The following is a 15,447-nucleotide window of genomic DNA, read 5'->3' as shown; positions in this document are numbered from 1 at the left end:
GAGGGGGCCCCTGGAGCACGGCCCCCCCGCAAGGCGGGGGCTGCGGGGCCCTGTATTACACCCCTGATGCACAATATATTGGTTTTGCCAATGTGTTTTTGCTGTGTTGAACACCAGCATGGCTGCTGCTCAGCATGGCTAAAAGTGAGGTAGAGATGAGTGGTGTGGAATGTTGTAGAGGAATAGCGAAGAGTGGAGTAGAGGGGAGTGGCTTAAAGTGTTGTGTATTGGAGTGGCATAGAGTAGAGTCACGTAGAGTGGTGTACAGTGGAGTGGCATAGAGTACAGTGGACTGGTGTAGAGTGCATTGGTGTAGTGTTACAGAGTAAAATGGCGTAGAGTGCCACGGCATATAATTCAGCGGTGTACAAAGCAGTGTCGTACAAGGCAGTTCTGTAGATTAGAGTGTTGCATAGTAGAGAGAAGTGGCGTAGAGAGCAGTGGTGCAGACTAGACTGCAGCAGAGCACAGTGGCATAGAGTGCAGTGGTGTACAGTAGAGTGGCACTGAGTGTAGTGGCATAAAGTGGTGCAGAGTATAGTGTTGTAGAGTGCAGAGGCATAGAGTGGAGTGCTGAAGAGTGCAGTGGCATAGAATGGAGTGATGTAGAGTAGAGTGACGTAGACTGCAGTGGCACAGATTACAGTGGCATAGAATACAGTAGTGCAGAGTAGTGTGGCATAGAGTTCAGTAGCATAGACTCCAGTGTTGCAGAGTAGTGCCGGAGTGCAGTGGTGTAGCGTGGCGTAGAGTGCAGAGGCATACAGTAAAGTGGTGTTGAGTAGAGTGGCATTAGTGCAGTGCTGCAGAGTAGAGTGCAGAGGTGCACCATAGAGTTTAGTGGCGTAGAGTGCAGTGGTGTACAGGGGCATAAAAGTCAGCTGCGCACAATGCAGTGTCATAGAATGCAGTGACCTAAATTAGAGTGGTGCATAGTAAAGGGCAGTGGTGCAGAGTAGAGTGGCATAGAGTGCAGTGGAGTAGAGTACACTAGTGTACAGTAGAGTGGAGTAGAGTGGCAGAAAGTGCATTGGTGTATAGTGGTGCAAAGTGCAGTGGCATAGAATGAGTGGTGTAGAGTGGATTGCTGCAGAGTGCAGAGGCATAGAGTGAAGTGATGCAGAGTAGAGAGGCGTAGAGTGTGGTGGCATAGACTACAGAAGTAGAGTAGATTGGCGTAGAGTGCAGTGTTGCTGAGTAGAGTAGCATAGAGTGCACTGGCATATCGTGCAGTGGCAGAGTGGCATAGAGAGCAGTGGTGTAGAGTACAGTGGTGCAGAGTAGAATGCAGTGGCATTGAATGCAGTGGTTTAGAGCAGAGTGGCATAGAGTGTTGCAAAGTGGAGTAGAGCTATGCAAAGTGCAGTGGCGTAGAGTAGATTGTTTCATAGTAGAGTGGAGTGGTGCAGGGTAGAGTGCAGTAAAGTAGAGAGGCATAGAGTGTAATGCTATAAAGTGGTGCAGAGTGCAGTGGTGTCGAGTGTAGTGTCATAGAGTAGATTGTTTTAGACTATAGTGGAGTGGTACACAGGAAAGGTGCAGTGGTGTAGACTGCAATGCCACTGAGTAAAATGGTCTAGAGTGCAGTGGCGTGGAGTGCAGTGGTGCACAGTAGATTAGAGTGGCCTTCAGTGGATTGGCATAGAGTGTAGGGGCATAGAGTTGAGTGGCAGGGTAGAATGCATTGGCATAGAATGCAGAGGCATAGAGTGCAGTGTTGTAGAGTGGTGTAGAGTGGAGTCGTGCAGAATAAGGTGAAGTGGCCTAGATTGGAGTGGTGTAGAGAGCAGTGGCGAAGGGTGCAGTGGTGTAGAGTAGCATAGAGTGTAGTGGCATAGAGTAGAGTGATGCAGAGTAGAGAGGAATAGAGTGAAGTGTTGTAGGATGTAGTGGCATAGAGTGAAGTGGTGCAGAGTGGAGTGTTGTAAATTGAAACTACGATGTGATTAAGCATTTACTAAAGACATGAATTCTCCCGCCTTACACATGTCTCTTTCGTTATGTTGACTGAAGTTTGGACTCCATTTTGTATTGTCATGTCTCCACATGCTCAACACGAGGAGAGTCCTATCTTTGTGTTAGTTGCTCTTGTAATCTGCCTAGTAACAGTCTATAAATAGTTCCTTTGTCCGTCTGGCGCATGCCCAGACTTGACCACATCTGTTATCAGTTAGTCCTTGCTTGACCATGTTTTCGCGGGCTCAAGGAGTATGTCAGCTCCGCCCACATATTGATCTTGTATCGAAAATGTCCATAAAAGGTAACATTCTTCGCCTCATGTTGTATCCTCCCACTTATGAGCCCCTCTGTTGTGTATAAAAGGGGACCGTGTACGCAAGTTCTTTGTGCTACTCTATGCAATACTGAAGGGTATTGTATGGATTGTAGGACCACCCTTAAGGGTTAATAAACTCTGTCTTTGTACTTTGCAGTTTCCGTGCCAACTTCCTTATAGATTCCATTACAGGAGAGCGAACCCTTGTGTCCTGCGGGCCTAGCTGGGGCCTGTATTCATCAATTGGCGCCCGTCACGTGGGGCTCATCGGCGACTCGGATGCTCGAAGGATTGGTCGCGACGAAGGTGAGGAATTTGGCCGGGGATGTGATCACTGCCAGAGGCATTTTAGTCCTGGCATCCCGAGGTTTTTCTTCCTTCCCTTCCGACCTGACCATCTGGGTGGCGCCGGTCCTCGACTGAGACCTCTTCTGTCGGTCCTGCCGTGACAGCCGTTTGGGCGAATTTTGGAGCTTGGCAGTTGGAATCTGGACTCTTGATTGGTAAGAACCGTTGTACGGTACTTGCTCCGAGTTTTTGAAGCCTGGGTTGGCTATTTGAGTTTGATTTGTGATGACCGGTCATATCTTGTATTGATTATTGTGAGAATATATGCGTTGCAACACATATAGGCAGGTAATGTGGAGATATTTCTCCGAAACTGTGTAACTTTGAACGGCACAACGTTTAAGTGCCATTTTTTTGATAATACTGCATATTCTGCATTATTTTTGAGCATGCCTGCTTTTAGCGCACTCCGTAAGTGGTGCTGCTGCTTTGGAAACCGGTTAAACCTCGAGGAATCTGCTCCAGCTCCCCCAGAGGGGACTCCTAATAGGGATATGTATGTGAAGCATGGTCTTTCCTCCATAATGTACAGCACAGTATGGAGGAAATATACCAGAAAGGATCCTGAGTTACGGTGGCCGTTGTATGGGTCGTTTGATATGCGTAAGATTGAGTATGTGGAACAGTGTATGTGTAAACGGCGTGCTCGTCAAGACATGTTTGAATGTGTGCGATTATGGGTGAAGGAAGTGCGTGAGCGAGAGAAACGTGAGAAAGCGCTGTTTGATAAAGAGCAACGAAAGAATGATCATGTGAGAGCGCAGGAAGCAAAGCGTCGGGAGGAAAGAGAACAGACGGAGAGGCAAGAGAAAGAACGCAGGTTACAAGTCTCGGGTCAATATGCTGTTCGTCAGCCACTCTATCCTGTCCTTAATAATCATGACGATGATTTTTATTTATTAGATCGTTCTCCGCCTCCTTATGTCGGCGCGTCTGCCCCGAGGCCACAAGATTCTGGATCGGGTTCGGGTAAGGTAGACACGCGGTCCATGTTATCGGCTGAGCGAATGGGTGAGCTTCGGCAGGTTTCCTATCGTGCATGTAAGGGCAAGTTATCCCTTGCTGAGTTGTTGGATTCTTGGGAGTCGTGGCAGGATAGAGAAAGGTTGTATTTCTTGGGACACTTTTCTGATGAAGTGATTGGTGCCTTTCGGAAATATTCCAGTGTCTTTGAACCTGACGATGTGGTATTGGATTCTAAAGCATTGCGTAATGGTGTTTTCTCTCCCTCTAAGGCGCCGGAGGCGGTTCGGCGACTGTTTGCGTTGCGGGATGCGGCGAAAGACCTTAAAGAGAAAGCACGCCAACAACTCGAGGAGGAGAAGCGGTCGGATTCGCGTACCGGAGACGGCCATTCATCCACCTCTCAATCAGATAAGAGCGATCTAGTGCATGCTAAACCAATGCGAGAGGCGGCGCCTTTGTATGTTCCTCCTAAAGGAACGGGGACTAGCTCGGATATTACCTCCGCCGATGCTAAGGGATATTTTGTGTATAATTGGGTTTATACTCCCTGGCACAGGGCTGACGTCATGGCATTAAAGAATGCGTTGCCTGATCCCCGCAAGAATCCAGCGGCCTTTTACGAAGAAGTCGAGGGGGCCTTGAATTCTTGTATTATGACCCTAGCAGATATAGATTTGTTCTTTGGGCTTATTCTACCACCAGATATGTGGCGATCTGTGCGGAAGGTGGATGATGCTGCCGCTTTTAAGGCTCGATGGTCTGAGCTTGAGGATGAGGATAGGGAGAGAAAGCCTGCGCAGAAACCACCTCAGATTATCTTAGATCTCCCTGCTGCTATTCTGACTAAGTTGAAGACAATCATTCCCCCTAAAAAGATTGACTGGAATATGCTAGCCTCGTGCAAGCAGAAAGTCGATGAATCAGTTGCAGATTTCTTTACGCGCTTTGAGGAGACGTTTCATGATTTTAGTGGTCAGTCTCTTACGGATGACACGGGTCGACACCTTTTTGCTGATAAATATGTGGCGAATTTATTACCGGTGATTGCAGCCCGCCTAAAAGCGAGTGAAAGTTCTTGGTCCACTGCGACCCCGACAGCCCTCCTGACTATAGCTCAGTACTATGAGCGCCAGGAGCACGAAGCGAAGGGGCAGGAGGAGAAGAAATCGAAGGATTTAAAAACAAAGGTGATGTTAGCACAAGTATATGGTCCGCCCCGACGGGGTGTAAATAGAGGTAGGGGAGGATTTTATGGTCCTCCCTCGGGCCGATCTGATCTGAATAGGAATCAATGTGCGTATTGTAAGCAATCGGGACACTGGGCCAGAGATTGCCCAGTGTTGCATGCTTCGCGTCAGGGACACAATCAGGGTGGCCCGAGAGGGAGAGGGGGTTTCTCGAATTTTAGAGGGAATTCTAATGATCACGCTCGTTTTGACCCTGCCGGGCAGCAACGAGATAGGTCTAATGTTTTCGATCGACAACACCAGTATCAAGTGTCGGGGATTGACCGTTCTGGGTACCATGATTCTCAGCATGCATAGGAATGCGTTGGATGGGGGTTAGAATCAGTTGAGGTGCCGGTTGATCAGAAGGGTCCTTACGTATCAGCTGAGGTTTTGGGTTCTACTGATCAGTTCCTAGTGGATACAGGAGCGACTCGTAGTGCGCTGTCTAAACAATTGGTTCCGAGGGCTCCCCCATCTGGCTTAATGGTTACATCGGTAGGGTTTGATGGTACACTCTCCCGAAGCCCTCTTTCGCGGCCCCTCACATTTCAGGTCGATTCCTTTTCTGCGCCCTGTCCGTTTTTGCTTGCCCCGAACACGCCGGACAATATTATGGGCCTTGATATGCTGAAGCACTTCAGAGCTACGATCCGCTGTTCCCCTGCTGGAGTGCGGGTGATATTGAATGACAATTACCCCCTGTCTGAACGGATGTGTGTGGTTACAGAAGATGCTGTGTTAGCTACCCTCCCTTGTGCTCTGTGGGCCACCTCGGATACTGATGTGGGACAGATGGTGATTCCGCCTGTTCACATTAGTGTCCAGGAGGGGGCGGTGTTACCACGCCTTCCACAGTATCGTATTTCGCAGGAGGGGGAAGAGGCTCTTATACAGATTGTGCAGGATTTGATTAAGGTGGGAGTAGTGGAAGAAGTTCCCTATAACGTTTGTAATAGCCCGATTCTACCCATTTTGAAAAAGGATACGGATGCCAAAGTCTATCGGTTTATCATTGATTTGAGAGAAGTGAACAAGTTCGTGATACCCCAGTACCCAGTGGTCTCTGATATCACGACGTTGCTTACTTTGGTCCCGCCTACGGCGACCACGTTTTCAGTTATTGATTTGAAAAATGCCTTCTTTTCAATTCCCATTCATCCCGATAGTCGATACCTTTTTGGTTTCACTCTAAATAATAGGTCTTACCGATTTTGTAGAATACCTCAGGGCTACACAGAAAGCCCTAGCATTTACAGTCAAGCTTTGAAAAGACAATTGGACTCCTTTGTTCTGCCTGAGGGTGTCGCCCTCATTCAATATGTCGATGACATCTTGTTGGCGGCCGACACTTCAGAGTTGTGCGAAAGGAGTACGTTGTCCTTGCTTTCCTTTTTGGCATCCCACAATCATAAAGTCTCTCGGAAAAAGTTGCAATTCTGTAGACCAAAGGTGACTTATCTGGGTCACCTTTTGTCTAAGGAGGGGCGTGCACTCACACCAGATCGTGTCCAGGTGATTCTGGACACGCCGACGCCGTCCACGCAGAAGGACGTGCGTGCATTTTTGGGTCTCGTGTCGTTTTGTAGGCAATGGATACTAGGGTTTTCACACATAGCTAAGCCATTGTTAGCCCTTTTGACAAAAGACACACCTATCCCGCTTCCTTGGACGAATGAGTGTGACACTGCCTTTCAGAAATTGCGACAGGCTCTCTGTTCAGCACCAGTGTTAGGGACTCCTGATTATACCAAACCTTTTTCGCTGTATGTGCATGAGAAAGATGGATGTGCATTATCAGTTTTAGTGCAGATGCACGGCGACAAGCAGCGCCCTTGTGCATATTTTTCGGCTGTACTTGATCCTGTTGCCCGAGCATTGCCTGGTTGTTTTCGCTCGGTTGCGGCAACAGCTGTGTCAATACGCCAAAGCGAGGGAATTGTGTTATCTCATAAGCTGTTGGTATTAGTCCCCCACGCTGTTGACGCCTTGCTTAATCAGACAAAGACTCAGCATTTGACCAGTGCCCGTTTAACGGGATATGAGCTGACGCTTTTGGCTCCTCATATTACGTTAAAGAGGTGCGTGACGTTAAATCCTGCCACATTGTTGCCATACCCCGAGACTCGGTCTGAGGCACGGAAAGCACATGATTGTATCCTTGTGACCGAGGAACAAACAAAGGGTCGTATTGATCTCCAGGATACGCCCTTTTCAGATGTAGATGGAGAACTGTGGGTGGATGGGTCATGCCTGAAGCTACCAGATGGTACGACTTCAGCAGCGTATGCGATTACCACATTGCAAACAATAGTGGAGACAGCACGCATACCACAGAACTCAGCTCAAGCAGCGGAACTGATAGCATTAACACGAGCATGTGAGCTCAGTACAGGATTGTGTGTGAATGTTTATACAGATAGCCGCTATGCCTTTGGAGTAGCGCACGATTTCGGCCTCCTCTGGAAGGAAAGAGGGTTCTTAACGTCACATGGAGTACAAATAATGCATGGGGAGTTAGTTCATAATCTTTTAACTGCATTGACATATCCGAAGAAAATTGCCATCGTTAAATGTAGCGCCCATAGGAAAGTAGTCGATAAAGTTGGAGAAGGGAATGCGTTAGCAGACCGGGTGGCACGGGAGACTGCGATGCAGCCCGGTGCTACTGCCATGTATGTAGTGAAGTCGCAAGTAGAAAGATGGCATGATGCGAAGGAAGAAGTGCGAGAAATACAGAGGACCGCTTCTGACAAAGAACGGGAGCAATGGTCCAGTGAGGGAGAATTGGATGATGAGGGCTGCTGGAGAAATAAGCAGATGGATAGATGGAAATTACCCACGGCTTTTGTACAACCTATGGTTCAGATGGCACATGGGCTAGCACATGTTGGAGCTTCCGCAATTGTAAAATTGCTTACCCAAGTCTGGGAGCATCCAGAGATTGCTAGCACGGCAAAGAGGGTGGTGCAGACCTGTATGATCTGCCTGAGGTACAATCCAGGAAAGGGTACTCGAACCCCAGCAGGAGGGTTTGTAACACCTACTGCACCCTTTGAGGTTTTGCAGATGGATTACATCCAGCTTGAGCGTTGTAACAATTTGAAGTATGTTCTAGTAGTGGTGTGTGCCTTTAGCAAATGGGTTGAGGCATACCCTACGAAGGACAATACTGCAATGACTACCGCCAAGATGCTGTTGAAGGAGTTCTTCCCTCGATATGGCGTTTGTAGACTTCTGTGGAGTGATAACGGACCCCACTTTATAGCGGATGTTATAAAGTATGTTTTGAAGGGTCTAGGCATCACCCAGAAGTTCCACGCAGTATTCCACCCTCAATCTGCAGGACTAGTCGAGAAGTATAATGGTACACTGAAGCTCAAGATCGCTAAAATTCAAGCTTCGACGTCTTTGACTTGGCCAGATGCTTTACCGCTGGCGTTGTTGTCAATTAGATCGGTACCGCACTCTCGAATCGGTCTTACACCGTACGAGATTGTCTTTGGACGTCCAATGAATATTTGGGGTCCACCAAAACCTAAGACTGTGCATGATGTACCTTGTGTATTGATGAATGATTATCTGGCACAGTTAACGGATAACTTGGTTTCTATTCATCAACAGGTCCGGGAGGCACTCCCTGATCGGTCCACCGGCGAAGGACATAGTCTCCGGCCTGGAGACTATGTCATGGTGAAAATCTTTGACAGGACGAACAGCCTGGAGCCGAGATGGGTTGGTCCTGAGCAAGTCTTACTGGCAACGAGGACGGCTGTGCGAGTTTCCAACAGAAAGAATTGGATCCATTCCCTGCACTGCCGCAAAGTACCGCCTGGATTGGTGGAGCCTGCTGTATTGACCGATCAACAAGAGATTCTGACCACAGAGAAAGGCCGTGCTGTGGAATCGAACGACGCTGAGGAGCTCTTTCCGGACCACGCGGCTCCTGGAGGAAAGCGATATCATCTGAGGCCAAGAAAGTGAATCCTTCAGTATCGGGACATGTTGTCAGAACGGCCCTTGGGTTAGTGAAACGGAGAGCCAATGAGGCAAGGGGGGGGGATCAGCCCTGCATTAGTGTAGCGACACCCGTCTTGGCCCGTTGGTGAAGAAATCGACCGCTGCCCAAGGGGAAGAGTTCTGACAAACCTTTTAGTTTCAGGAAGATATTGATTCTCTATTCTGACATGGAGAAAAAGAAGATCCTTTGTGCGACAGGTTTTATGCTCACAGTAGCTATTGTTGGGATAACCACATGGTTTGTGGAGGATGTGACTCCTGCTCGAGAGTTACTTGTGTTGACCACTCCAGTGCCTGAGGAGCACTACTTCTATACCCTTCCGTATCAAGAATTGAAGCATCGTCAGTCTTATTTGAATAACACTTTCATCCAGATGTTGCATCATACCCACGTTGCCACAAATGCTACGAACTGTTGGATATGTGGTATGATGCCAGCTCATCAGAAGAAAGGAGGAACGCCATTCATACCTCTTCCTTTCTCTCATAATGGCTCTTGTAGAGCATGGTACACTTTGCTTTTTGCCACTCGGAAACCCACAGTGGGACGATTACTCTTCAGACTCAATAAAGAATGTCATCAGGATAAAGATGGATATCCGCAAGCGAATGGGACAATTTGGGAATGGGAAGAGTATCGACCAGACAATGAATCGATTCCATATGTTTTCACGAACACCAGAGACACTGTGGGAAAAGACAAATTTGTGATTCAAGTGGCACAAGCTCAAGCGGACCTGTGTGTCCAAAGTGTGGGTTATATTCCTGTTGGTGTTAGCGATTGTATTACCATATTAAACATTGATGGGTTGAATAACAGTACCTTCTTAGCATCCCATAATACATACTTCGTATGCGGAAATAAAGGTTATTACCGTTTGCCAGCCGGTTGGTCCGGAGTATGTTATGTAGCATTTTTGTTGCCTCCTGTATTTTTGGCACCTGCATCCTATCATAAGGATTTGAAGTTGTTAAATAATGTGACTGTAAATAGGTATAAACGTACTCTATCAATTGATGACGTGGACCAGACTGACACCAGTCTGCAGCAGTATATTGATTTTAATTTAGGATTGTTTTTCTTCGTTGGAGCTGCCCTAAATAGTAGGAAAGTTCGAAGATTAACAAGAGTGGTAGAGGCTGTGACAAACCAAACCGCTGCTGCTCTTGGGAATCTTACGGAAGAATTACAGATTACCAGAATTGTTGCATTGCAGAATCGTATGGTGTTAGATGTTATGTTAGCCGATCGAGGTGGAGCTTGTAAAATTATCGGAAGTAGTTGCTGTGTGTTTATTCCTGACCACACACCGTCAGTCTATAATGCAATCAACAGGTTGCATAAAATTGCAGCTGAAATCCATACAGAAAACGGCACTTGGTCCTTTTCTGGATGGTTCTGGGCATTGATCACTGCTTGGGGTTGGAAGGTTTTAACTGGTCTCTGTATAATTATAGCAGTTCTGTTTTCTTGCTGCATCTGTGTCCAATGTGGTCCCTTGCTCTGTTCCTTATGTATATCATTCTGTATCCCCGATAAGAAAGCTATCGCCAATGTCACTTATCAGAAAAGTTTAGCTAAGGAAGTAGAAGAGATGATGATAATCGACATATACGATGATTATCCTAACAAACCGGATGTCTTCAGTAAATGCTGAAAGGGTCGTCTGTTGTAAATTGAAACTACGATGTGATTAAGCATTTACTAAAGACATGAATTCTCCCGCCTTACACATGTCTCTTTCGTTATGTTGACTGAAGTTTGGACTCCATTTTGTATTGTCATGTCTCCACGTGCTCAACACGAGGAGAGTCCTATCTTTGTGTTAGTTGCTCTTGTAATCTGCCTAGTAACAGTCTATAAATAGTTCCTTTGTCCGTCTGGCGCATGCCCAGACTTGACCACATCTGTTATCAGTTAGTCCTTGCTTGACCATGTTTTCGCGGGCTCAAGGAGTATGTCAGCTCCGCCCACATATTGATCTTGTATCGAAAATGTCCATAAAAGGTAACATTCTTCGCCTCATGTTGTATCCTCCCACTTATGAGCCCCTCTGTTGTGTATAAAAGGGGACCGTGTACGCAAGTTCTTTGTGCTACTCTATGCAATACTGAAGGGTATTGTATGGATTGTAGGACCACCCTTAAGGGTTAATAAACTCTGTCTTTGTACTTTGCAGTTTCCGTGCCAACTTCCTTATAGATTCCATTACAGGAGAGCGAACCCTTGTGTCCTGCGGGCCTAGCTGGGGCCTGTATTCATCAATTGGCGCCCGTCACGTGGGGCTCATCGGCGACTCGGATGCTCGAAGGATTGGTCGCGACGAAGGTGAGGAATTTGGCCGGGGATGTGATCACTGCCAGAGGCATTTTAGTCCTGGCATCCCGAGGTTTTTCTTCCTTCCCTTCCGACCTGACCATCTGGGTGGCGCCGGTCCTCGACTGAGACCTCTTCTGTCGGTCCTGCCGTGACAGCCGTTTGGGCGAATTTTGGAGCTTGGCAGTTGGAATCTGGACTCTTGATTGGTAAGAACCGTTGTACGGTACTTGCTCCGAGTTTTTGAAGCCTGGGTTGGCTATTTGAGTTTGATTTGTGATGACCGGTCATATCTTGTATTGATTATTGTGAGAATATATGCGTTGCAACACATATAGGCAGGTAATGTGGAGATATTTCTCCGAAACTGTGTAACTTTGAACGGCACAACGTTTAAGTGCCATTTTTTTGATAATACTGCATATTCTGCATTATTTTTGAGCATGCCTGCTTTTAGCGCACTCCGTAAGTGGTGCTGCTGCTTTGGAAACCGGTTAAACCTCGAGGAATCTGCTCCAGCTCCCCCAGAGGGGACTCCTAATAGGGATATGTATGTGAAGCATGGTCTTTCCTCCATAATGTACAGCACAGTATGGAGGAAATATACCAGAAAGGATCCTGAGTTACGGTGGCCGTTGTATGGGTCGTTTGATATGCGTAAGATTGAGTATGTGGAACAGTGTATGTGTAAACGGCGTGCTCGTCAAGACATGTTTGAATGTGTGCGATTATGGGTGAAGGAAGTGCGTGAGCGAGAGAAACGTGAGAAAGCGCTGTTTGATAAAGAGCAACGAAAGAATGATCATGTGAGAGCGCAGGAAGCAAAGCGTCGGGAGGAAAGAGAACAGACGGAGAGGCAAGAGAAAGAACGCAGGTTACAAGTCTCGGGTCAATATGCTGTTCGTCAGCCACTCTATCCTGTCCTTAATAATCATGACGATGATTTTTATTTATTAGATCGTTCTCCGCCTCCTTATGTCGGCGCGTCTGCCCCGAGGCCACAAGATTCTGGATCGGGTTCGGGTAAGGTAGACACGCGGTCCATGTTATCGGCTGAGCGAATGGGTGAGCTTCGGCAGGTTTCCTATCGTGCATGTAAGGGCAAGTTATCCCTTGCTGAGTTGTTGGATTCTTGGGAGTCGTGGCAGGATAGAGAAAGGTTGTATTTCTTGGGACACTTTTCTGATGAAGTGATTGGTGCCTTTCGGAAATATTCCAGTGTCTTTGAACCTGACGATGTGGTATTGGATTCTAAAGCATTGCGTAATGGTGTTTTCTCTCCCTCTAAGGCGCCGGAGGCGGTTCGGCGACTGTTTGCGTTGCGGGATGCGGCGAAAGACCTTAAAGAGAAAGCACGCCAACAACTCGAGGAGGAGAAGCGGTCGGATTCGCGTACCGGAGACGGCCATTCATCCACCTCTCAATCAGATAAGAGCGATCTAGTGCATGCTAAACCAATGCGAGAGGCGGCGCCTTTGTATGTTCCTCCTAAAGGAACGGGGACTAGCTCGGATATTACCTCCGCCGATGCTAAGGGATATTTTGTGTATAATTGGGTTTATACTCCCTGGCACAGGGCTGACGTCATGGCATTAAAGAATGCGTTGCCTGATCCCCGCAAGAATCCAGCGGCCTTTTACGAAGAAGTCGAGGGGGCCTTGAATTCTTGTATTATGACCCTAGCAGATATAGATTTGTTCTTTGGGCTTATTCTACCACCAGATATGTGGCGATCTGTGCGGAAGGTGGATGATGCTGCCGCTTTTAAGGCTCGATGGTCTGAGCTTGAGGATGAGGATAGGGAGAGAAAGCCTGCGCAGAAACCACCTCAGATTATCTTAGATCTCCCTGCTGCTATTCTGACTAAGTTGAAGACAATCATTCCCCCTAAAAAGATTGACTGGAATATGCTAGCCTCGTGCAAGCAGAAAGTCGATGAATCAGTTGCAGATTTCTTTACGCGCTTTGAGGAGACGTTTCATGATTTTAGTGGTCAGTCTCTTACGGATGACACGGGTCGACACCTTTTTGCTGATAAATATGTGGCGAATTTATTACCGGTGATTGCAGCCCGCCTAAAAGCGAGTGAAAGTTCTTGGTCCACTGCGACCCCGACAGCCCTCCTGACTATAGCTCAGTACTATGAGCGCCAGGAGCACGAAGCGAAGGGGCAGGAGGAGAAGAAATCGAAGGATTTAAAAACAAAGGTGATGTTAGCACAAGTATATGGTCCGCCCCGACGGGGTGTAAATAGAGGTAGGGGAGGATTTTATGGTCCTCCCTCGGGCCGATCTGATCTGAATAGGAATCAATGTGCGTATTGTAAGCAATCGGGACACTGGGCCAGAGATTGCCCAGTGTTGCATGCTTCGCGTCAGGGACACAATCAGGGTGGCCCGAGAGGGAGAGGGGGTTTCTCGAATTTTAGAGGGAATTCTAATGATCACGCTCGTTTTGACCCTGCCGGGCAGCAACGAGATAGGTCTAATGTTTTCGATCGACAACACCAGTATCAAGTGTCGGGGATTGACCGTTCTGGGTACCATGATTCTCAGCATGCATAGGAATGCGTTGGATGGGGGTTAGAATCAGTTGAGGTGCCGGTTGATCAGAAGGGTCCTTACGTATCAGCTGAGGTTTTGGGTTCTACTGATCAGTTCCTAGTGGATACAGGAGCGACTCGTAGTGCGCTGTCTAAACAATTGGTTCCGAGGGCTCCCCCATCTGGCTTAATGGTTACATCGGTAGGGTTTGATGGTACACTCTCCCGAAGCCCTCTTTCGCGGCCCCTCACATTTCAGGTTGATTCCTTTTCTGCGCCCTGTCCGTTTTTGCTTGCCCCGAACACGCCGGACAATATTATGGGCCTTGATATGCTGAAGCACTTCAGAGCTACGATCCGCTGTTCCCCTGCTGGAGTGCGGGTGATATTGAATGACAATTACCCCCTGTCTGAACGGATGTGTGTGGTTACAGAAGATGCTGTGTTAGCTACCCTCCCTTGTGCTCTGTGGGCCACCTCGGATACTGATGTGGGACAGATGGTGATTCCGCCTGTTCACATTAGTGTCCAGGAGGGGGCGGTGTTACCACGCCTTCCACAGTATCGTATTTCGCAGGAGGGGGAAGAGGCTCTTATACAGATTGTGCAGGATTTGATTAAGGTGGGAGTAGTGGAAGAAGTTCCCTATAACGTTTGTAATAGCCCGATTCTACCCATTTTGAAAAAGGATACGGATGCCAAAGTCTATCGGTTTATCATTGATTTGAGAGAAGTGAACAAGTTCGTGATACCCCAGTACCCAGTGGTCTCTGATATCACGACGTTGCTTACTTTGGTCCCGCCTACGGCGACCACGTTTTCAGTTATTGATTTGAAAAATGCCTTCTTTTCAATTCCCATTCATCCCGATAGTCGATACCTTTTTGGTTTCACTCTAAATAATAGGTCTTACCGATTTTGTAGAATACCTCAGGGCTACACAGAAAGCCCTAGCATTTACAGTCAAGCTTTGAAAAGACAATTGGACTCCTTTGTTCTGCCTGAGGGTGTCGCCCTCATTCAATATGTCGATGACATCTTGTTGGCGGCCGACACTTCAGAGTTGTGCGAAAGGAGTACGTTGTCCTTGCTTTCCTTTTTGGCATCCCACAATCATAAAGTCTCTCGGAAAAAGTTGCAATTCTGTAGACCAAAGGTGACTTATCTGGGTCACCTTTTGTCTAAGGAGGGGCGTGCACTCACACCAGATCGTGTCCAGGTGATTCTGGACACGCCGACGCCGTCCACGCAGAAGGACGTGCGTGCATTTTTGGGTCTCGTGTCGTTTTGTAGGCAATGGATACTAGGGTTTTCACACATAGCTAAGCCATTGTTAGCCCTTTTGACAAAAGACACACCTATCCCGCTTCCTTGGACGAATGAGTGTGACACTGCCTTTCAGAAATTGCGACAGGCTCTCTGTTCAGCACCAGTGTTAGGGACTCCTGATTATACCAAACCTTTTTCGCTGTATGTGCATGAGAAAGATGGATGTGCATTATCAGTTTTAGTGCAGATGCACGGCGACAAGCAGCGCCCTTGTGCATATTTTTCGGCTGTACTTGATCCTGTTGCCCGAGCATTGCCTGGTTGTTTTCGCTCGGTTGCGGCAACAGCTGTGTCAATACGCCAAAGCGAGGGAATTGTGTTATCTCATAAGCTGTTGGTATTAGTCCCCCACGCTGTTGACGCCTTGCTTAATCAGACAAAGACTCAGCATTTGACCAGTGCCCGTTTAACGGGATATGAGCTG

This window comes from Triturus cristatus, chromosome 10 (genome assembly GCF_964204655.1).
Source record: "Triturus cristatus chromosome 10, aTriCri1.1, whole genome shotgun sequence".
NCBI classification, from domain to species: Eukaryota; Metazoa; Chordata; class Amphibia; order Caudata; family Salamandridae; genus Triturus; species Triturus cristatus.
The sequence above is the reverse complement of the archived record's forward strand: the minus strand, read 5'-3'. Positions refer to the sequence as shown.